The 7958-nt window shown below is 36.1% G+C and overlaps 1 long non-coding RNA gene across 1 annotated transcript in view; it reads right to left on the bottom strand.

The window, feature by feature from the left end:
• Positions 1 to 1230, bottom strand: part of LOC126505617 (uncharacterized) — a 31471-nt gene extending 30241 nt beyond the window's left edge. The window contains exon 1 of the long non-coding RNA XR_007592944.1: positions 1057 to 1230. This is a non-coding gene — a long non-coding RNA (uncharacterized lncRNA). The remainder of the gene's footprint in view (positions 1 to 1056) is intronic.
• Between the last annotated feature and the right edge of the window lie 6728 nt (positions 1231 to 7958).

The following is a 7958-nucleotide window of genomic DNA, read 5'->3' as shown; positions in this document are numbered from 1 at the left end:
GTCTCTGTCTCTGTCTCCTTTCATCGCCTGATGAAGGTTAATATTCAGGAGGATGCCTATATGTTTTTCTTTGGGTTCTCCTTCTTATTTAGCTTCTCTAGGATCGCGAATTATAGGCTCAATGTCCTTTATTTATGGCTAGAAACCAAATATGAGTGAGTACATCCCATGTTCCTCTTTTTGGGTCTATCTTACCTCACTCAGGATAGTGTTTTCTATTTCCATCCATTTGTATGCAAACTTCAAGAAGTCCTTGTTTTTTACTGCTGAGTAGTACTCTAATATGTATATATTCCATACTTCATCCATTCTTATTCTAAACTGTACATTTATGTAATTTTCTATATGTAATAATTTATGATTATAATATTATATTAATTAGATGGGGACTTATAATTATCCTGAGTACAAATTTTTTTCAAGCTGTTATTCGTGTTATTTATTAGAGACAAAGCCTTAAAACTTTGAAAGCAAATATAAAACTATAAGATCACAATTATCCAAACACATCTCTCACTCTAACACACTGAAGTGTGATCAGAAGATAAATCAGTGGAATAGAAGTGGGAAGTGACATTTTAAGTTCTCTGTACTTTGCTGATCATCATCATGAAAATAAAACATTTGAAATTTATATTTAGAAACAAGATATTTGTTAGAAAAGATTTCTGTCATAGTGTCACAACACGGAAAACATGCTGCTTTTGTTTCAAATAAATGCAAAATTATTCAAACCAGAAAAGTAGTACAAAAGAATATCGTGGTACTAGGCTAATGTTCTTCAGACATTTTTAATCAAGGTACTTATTCTGAAAAAAAAATCAAGATTAAGGGGTTTTACCTTTCTATTACTATGACAAAATACCTTATACATTTTTGTAAGGAAGGAAAAAAAAATATTTTGGCTCATGCTGCAGAGGACTCAGTCCATGCTCACTTGGCTTTATCATTTCAGCAGGAATTCTTGTGAAACTGAAGGCGTAAGTCACGAACAAGGCCACACCAGTTTGGAGTTATGATTAATAGGGTGTTATTTATTTAAAGGGGAAAACTTACAGATCACCGTCCCAGACAACAGCCATCTGCACAACCAGGAAGGGAGTCTAGTCTCCGGCGGAGCAGGAAGTGAAGAGAGCGAGCAGAGGAAATAGCCGCTTTTTTAAAGGGAGAGAGACCACGCCCCAATGGGCTGGTATCACAGCAGCTATTGGTTGGAGGGGCGGAAGGACCTCCCGCAACATGAAACAAATGGTTAGTAAGTTTTTTCACACAAAGATACCCATGAGTTATACAAAAAGCTACTCAGTGGTTCCAATTGTTCATTGTTAAACATTTAACAAATGGCAAAAGCAGGTAAACACAGCTTCTAAGTACAGTTTAGTGTTGGTCTTCTCATTCAAGTTCAAAGGTTCTGCCTTTAGAATTCAAACTCAAACTGGATGGTGGTGGCTCAAGCCTTTAATCCCAGAACTCGGGAGGCTGAGGCAGGTGGAACTCTGTGAGTTCAAGGCTAACCTGGACTACAAGAGCTAGTTCCAGAATAGGCTTCAAAGCTCAGAGAAACCCCATCTCGGTAAACAGAAAAAGATAAATAAAAATAATTTAAATTCCTTCAACACATCTGCATAAAAGTCTCTTATCAGTTCTGTACTAGAAATCGGGATTGATAAACAGATTCAGAAACACAGGTGGACTAAAATGAGTTATACTATCAGGTGATATATAAAATGTCAGGCTGGCTTACATTGCAAACATGCAGGAGTGTTTTAGTTGCACAGTGGACTAATAGAATGCTTCAGTGACAGGATAGTATTTTGTCACATTATGGACTGAACTAGTTCTGCAGCCTGAAATAGATAGTGCCTGTCAGAAGAGACACAGCTTCCTCTCACTGGCTCACTTCAGGCCATCCCTTATTCACAGAACTTCTGGTTGCAGGGGGATAGGGCAGCTCGTCAATATGTAACCAGCTCCTTTAAGAACATAGGAATATCCTGTTCTCACCAGCTACTCTAGTTCCCTGTAGTTGGCGGTGAGCCAGGAAAGCGGTTGAGGAAGCTTTTGTGTAGCTACTTCTTTAACTGCTCCTGCTACCAAGAACAGATCAGGTATGTTTCCTAGGACCCTCTTGGGATTCTCCCTCAGCAACCTGGACAAATACAAACCAATTCATCTTAGCCTCTTTTGCCAGGGTTTACTGTGGTTTTGAGGATTTAATGCCTCTCTAAAAATACATTATATTCAGGGACTGTCTTTTTAAATCACAAAGGTAAGGTCCAGCGGGTATATTTGGAAGCATCAGATCATTATAGACATAGCTGGGATGGAATTTATGAAATGTAGCACCAGTCAGCAAGTGAGATTATGAGTGTTTCCTAGATGGATAGATATTAATCAGCATGCACCATCGCCCTTTGCCCTCAGAAGTTTATTAAACCAAAATGATCACGTAGCTACTCCTATTTTGCATTTCTTACATTCTGAGCAATGAAAGACAATGCCAAAGTAGTCTCTACCATGTTACAGGGGATATTTCTATTTAACTCACCTTTCACTACTCCTTCTCTATTTCCACAGAAAGCTTTCCCCTTATGAACTTTGACCCTGAAAGCAGGGATAGTGACACACACTATTAGTTTGCATGTTCTGTATATCTTCCATCATCATCAACCTTCCATGACTTCAAATTCATCAGGGTGACATTCTATGACATAAATTATTTTGTTTTACCATTCACTTCCCAGAAGGAGAGCCCACTTATATTGATTATTATATAATTTAATTCAATCTTCTCAATGTTCTTCACTTTTTTCATTGTATGAGTGACAACTTACAATTATGAAAATAGCTTCTAAAGAAGATACTTTAATTCTAATACTTTTTTCCAAAAAAAACAATTATCTCATTCCTTTTTATTTAGTGTATCTTTTTCTTTATAGGAGAGGGAGCTTAATGGAAAGCCTTATGATGTAAATAAACATTGGAACTTTGTTTCCTAATTTGTCTTTTTTTTTAAACCAATATACCTAATTCAACAATAGGTATACTCCCCCATCCAAAAAAAAAAAAAAAACTGTAAGTACTTGTTTTATCCATTGTCATTTGTGTTTTGCTAGACACCTGCTAAGACAATCATCTCAGTTTTCAACTTTGCACTTTTCTACAGAGATGGAGAATGACTAGGAGATTTTCAAATGCTTATAGGCCATTGTCTCTCCTGTCTTACTAGTTTTTGTTTGTACCCTTTGGACTATTTTGAACGATATGTCTTTTGAACTACATGTCTTTTGTTAGTGATGGACAGCTCTTTTCTATTTACAATAAATGCGGAAGTATCTCCTAAGTCTATGGCCAGTACTCTAATGTCATTTACAATACATTTGTCATCCAGTGTTTTGTTGAATGCTATCATATGTCTTAGTGGTTTTCTAATTCTTTTTCAGTATTTTTGGACTTTTTAACATAGTTTCTGGTTTTCTTTGTTTCCTTGGCTTCTCGAAATTAATAAGCTGAAATCCAGGACTCCCATGTGACTCTATTTGGAGATACAGGCTGTGTAGTTAAGATTTGCAGAGACTATATTTTTTTCAGATTGTTATAACAGAAAATTGTCTTAAACAACCATCAGAATTCTGAAAGATTAGAAGCATGAGAACATGGTGCCAGGAAAGTAGCTTTATTATGATTTCTAATGTCTGTGTTTGTAGGTGGCTGTCATTTTATGCTCTATTTATTTGAGTTTTTCAGTAGATGCAGAGAGAAATTGAATAATTCTTTGGTGTTGCTTAGACCAACTATTCTTTCATTACAGAACTTAAATCTTCTGAGCTCACATAAGCTTACTCATTTCTCTAAAGATTCTATCTTCAAAACATTGCTTTCTTGCTTCAAAATGGGAGTTACAGTGCATCCTAGGCAATCTCATGCAGGCATTACAAAATGCATGAGATCAAGCCCTTTAAGAAGAAGAAATATTGATTGACCTAATGGTATGGGAGACAGAATTCCAAGAGTATGGAAACAACGCTTGGTAAGGACTTTGTAGTTATATCATAAAATACAAAGGTGATAGGCATTACATGGCAAATCCTATCATGTATTTGAGTTTGGGTTCTGCTTTCTACTGAAAAGCCACTTGCTAATCCCACCACAAGTGTCTCACCCTCCTAATCTCATTTCCTAAAGTTATCTCTCAAACAGACCCTCTTCAAATCCAATCAGAGTAGATATTTTGGGATTAATATTCATGTGAACTTTCTTAGATTAGAATCAAACCCTGACAGGAGAAAACGCAAAGACTCAGTTCCTTAAAATAGGATCATATGAAAAACTGTTTCGTGACCTTATAAAGAGATCCATTTTTATAATTTTCTGTATGTTTTCTGAAATTCTGGAAAGAAAGGGTATGTGAGTCAGAAAAGCTGTTTGCCAGCCAAGGAGCGAGTGAAGAACCAAAACCAAATTTTGGTCTTGGATATTCAGAAAGCAGAACTATGATAAAACCACTTCTAATTCGAAAACTTCCATCATTGACAGACCTACAACATGGCCCAAGCAAGCACTCTCTCCTGGTTTTCAGACCGTTTAGTTATACTGATTTTTGGAGGAATCCCAAAATTAATTACCTTCAGTATATATAATATAATATAGCTCTTGAGATGTCATGGTCCTTTTTGTTACAAAACACATTTCCTTCTATGTTGTTGATAGGGGATTCACAAAGTAAGTGGCGGTGAGGCAGACACTTAGGTGACAATTTATTGACAGCAACTTTTAACTAATACAGAACAAAAGCCTGGATCCTCTATTTAATATTTTCCTAAGGAGCTAATTCCTACCAACAGTCACCCGAGCTTGGGAGTAGATATATCCCAAGTGCAGCTCAGCCATGGCTTCTTTGTAGCCCTTCTTAAAATTTTCCAACCAAAAATTCAACTGAGCAGTGCAGATTACTTGTTATGGAACACCTAAGTGACACTTTTGTTTATGCTACAGAACATAACTTTAACTGTGTAAAGGTGTGTTACATGTGTTACATTGTTTTGCCTTGCCTGCCTAAGGTACCTTCGTTGGTCTAATAAAAAAGATTAATGGCGAACAACTAGGCAAAGAAAGGATAGGGAGGGCTAGCTGTCAGGCAGAGAGAATAAGTAGGAGAGAAATCTAGGCTCCAGAGGGAAAAGAGAAGGAGAAGAGGAGAGTATAAGGGAGAAGAAGAGGACCCCTAGGGCTAGAAGCCAGGCAGCTACCAGCCAGTCCGACACTAGAGAAAGCAGAAAAGTAAGACAATGAGAAAGAAAGAAAGCGGGGTGTGTGTGGGGGGGGGAGGGTGGGAGGAGGCGGAAATTTTTTTAATTTTTTTTTCTTTTCAAGAAAAAAAAAGAAAGAAAGGTAGAAAGCACTGAGGCAAAAGGTAGATAAAGAGGAAAAGGCTGATTTAAATTAAAAGAGCTAGCCAGAATTGAACCTAAGCTAGGCCAAGCATTCATAACTAATAAGAAGTCTTGATTTGGGAGCTGGATGGTGGCCCAAAAGAAATAGTCTTCTATAATTCTAGTTTACTAATGTTGGGTAATTAATATACATTGTTTTTAGCTAGCAAATCTTAGAGTAATTTCCATATATAAAACAACATCAGTGACTTTCAAACTAAACATTGTATTGTTGCCTTAGGTGTGTTGCAGGGCTATTACCATACATAAAGCACTATTATTATACTAGTTACAGTATTTGCCTATAGTACTCAAGTTAAACTCTCCAAGGGCAGAAGTTAACATCTGACTAGTCTATCCATAACTCTAGCAGAAGGTCAGTTCAAATTTGACTTCTGTTCTGTTAGGGAGAATGGTTACAAAAATGTGTGTCTTAACATTATCTGTCAATATCAGAATTTTCACTTGCTATAACAAGATGATAAATACCTGCAAGTCATTATCTTTACTATAAATAAACCAAATTATGCATTAATTAAACTGTGAATTTAATATTATTGTCACTGTATTTGGTGGCAAAGCTTCTTCCTTTATAGGATTTGAAAACTCATGCCTCAACTTTTCCAGAGTAACTTTATCTAGATTTGTCAATATTTTCCCAGTGTGGTTTTATGCAAATAAAAGGGGGGGGGGAGGAAGACATCTTTAAGAAATACTTAACAAATAGTTTGGACTAAGCTATCTACTTCACAAATTATTAAGCATTTTGCTTCCAGTTTCAATTAGTTGATTATGTCCTTTTAAATTGTAGTTTAAAGAAGGATGTGACTGTGCCTTACAATTTGTGATTAATTTTTTTCCCATGACAGAAACTGAAGCCTGAAACTACTCCCTGTGGTTGGCTTTATTCATTACTCAGTGATTCTGTCAGTGATGGGTACACTGAAATGAAATTTTTCTAAGCTAACTTGGTGATGCTCAGCGGGGATTAGGAAGTGTAGCCACGAGGGAAAAATAGGAAGAAAAGCTGGGTACTCCATAGACCTTTAGGCAAACACCTGCTTGAAAGCGTTTTCTTTACTATGTAGGGTCCCTTAAACCACGGAGAACAATGTTCACGTTCTACCTAAGAAGGAAGAACAACACAATGTCTAAACATTGCTTTATTTGATTGAAGCTGGAAAAAGTGAGACCGTCAATATGTATACAGCTATGAGTTATGGTTTTATTTTCTGTTTTATGTATTTATTTTTGGTTTAAGGGCACATAGGATTTGTATCTTTGAGACAGGTTCTAAAGCAGGATGCTAACTTTACTTATTACCAAATGCAACAGTAGCCAGCTGATTAATCTACATTTTTTATTGTGTATTTATTCCCTTAGGTAATATAGACTTGTCACATGATTTCAGGTGGCTTGTCTTGATAGTGACTCCGTATTTTCACATTCAGTATCATTTCTCTGTTTCTTTTCACCTCTCAAAGCCTTCACCTTCAGTTTATGTTCTCTGCCACAGGTGGCGACAGAGTCTCATGGGTCCAGGACAGGGAGCTTGCTGATGTGAGACCCAAATTATCAACTCCACACAAACTTCTTTTAAAACATATTTCAGTTATACTAATTTCACTTTGAAACTAGGTTTTCCAATCAGGATAATAGTACATAATATAATATAAATATTTATATAGAATAGAAAGCAGTAATGAGTAGAAATTGTTTCACTGTATTACTAGCAGCTTTTAAAGTATTTCTTAGTACTTTCCAAATTTGTAGAAATGTAGAAGCCTTTATCAAAGTCTTCCAACCGATGAGCCAGCTGAGAAGTGCAAAGATTTCCAGTCTTCAAATCTGAAGATAATTAATATGTGCTGTTTGAAGTTAGCAACTCTTAGTGCAGTATATGTATATATTGATTATCTGTTGTTACTTATTTTGCTTGTATTTGCAATGAGATAATAATCACATAATGTATTATGATTTTAGGCCATACGTTTGCCTTGTGAATACTGGCATTACATATCACTCAGTTGCTGAAAAAGAAGATCACTTGTAACAGTGTTGTATAAAGTGAGCTTTAAAATTAATAGCATATTCAGGAGGATGCCTATATGTTTTTCTTTGGGCTCACCTTCTTATTTAGCTTCTCTAGGATCGCGAATTACAGGCTCAATGTCCTTTATTTATGGCTAGAAACCAAATATGAGTGAGTACATCCCATGTTCCTCTTTTTGGGTCTGGCTTACCTCACTCAGGATAGTGTTTTTTTATTTCCATCCATTTGTATGCAAACTTCAAGAAGTCCTTGTTTTTTACTGCTGAGTAGTATTCTAATATGTATATATTTCATACTTTCTTAATCCATTCTTCAATTGAAGGGCATCTAGGTTGTTTCCAGGTTCTGGCTATTACAAATAATGCTGTTATGAACATAGTAGAGCATATACTTTTTTTGTATGATAAGGCCTGTCTTGGGTATATTCCCAAGAGTGGTATTGCTGGGTCCATGGGTAGGTTGATCCCAAATTT

Source organism: Alexandromys fortis, unplaced genomic scaffold, assembly GCF_014885135.2.
Source record: "Alexandromys fortis isolate MF-2015 unplaced genomic scaffold, M_Fortis_MF-2015_v1.1 scaffold_4, whole genome shotgun sequence".
Taxonomy (NCBI): domain Eukaryota; kingdom Metazoa; phylum Chordata; class Mammalia; order Rodentia; family Cricetidae; genus Alexandromys; species Alexandromys fortis.
Note: the sequence above shows the minus strand (reverse complement) of the source record. Positions and strands in the feature narration are given on the sequence as shown.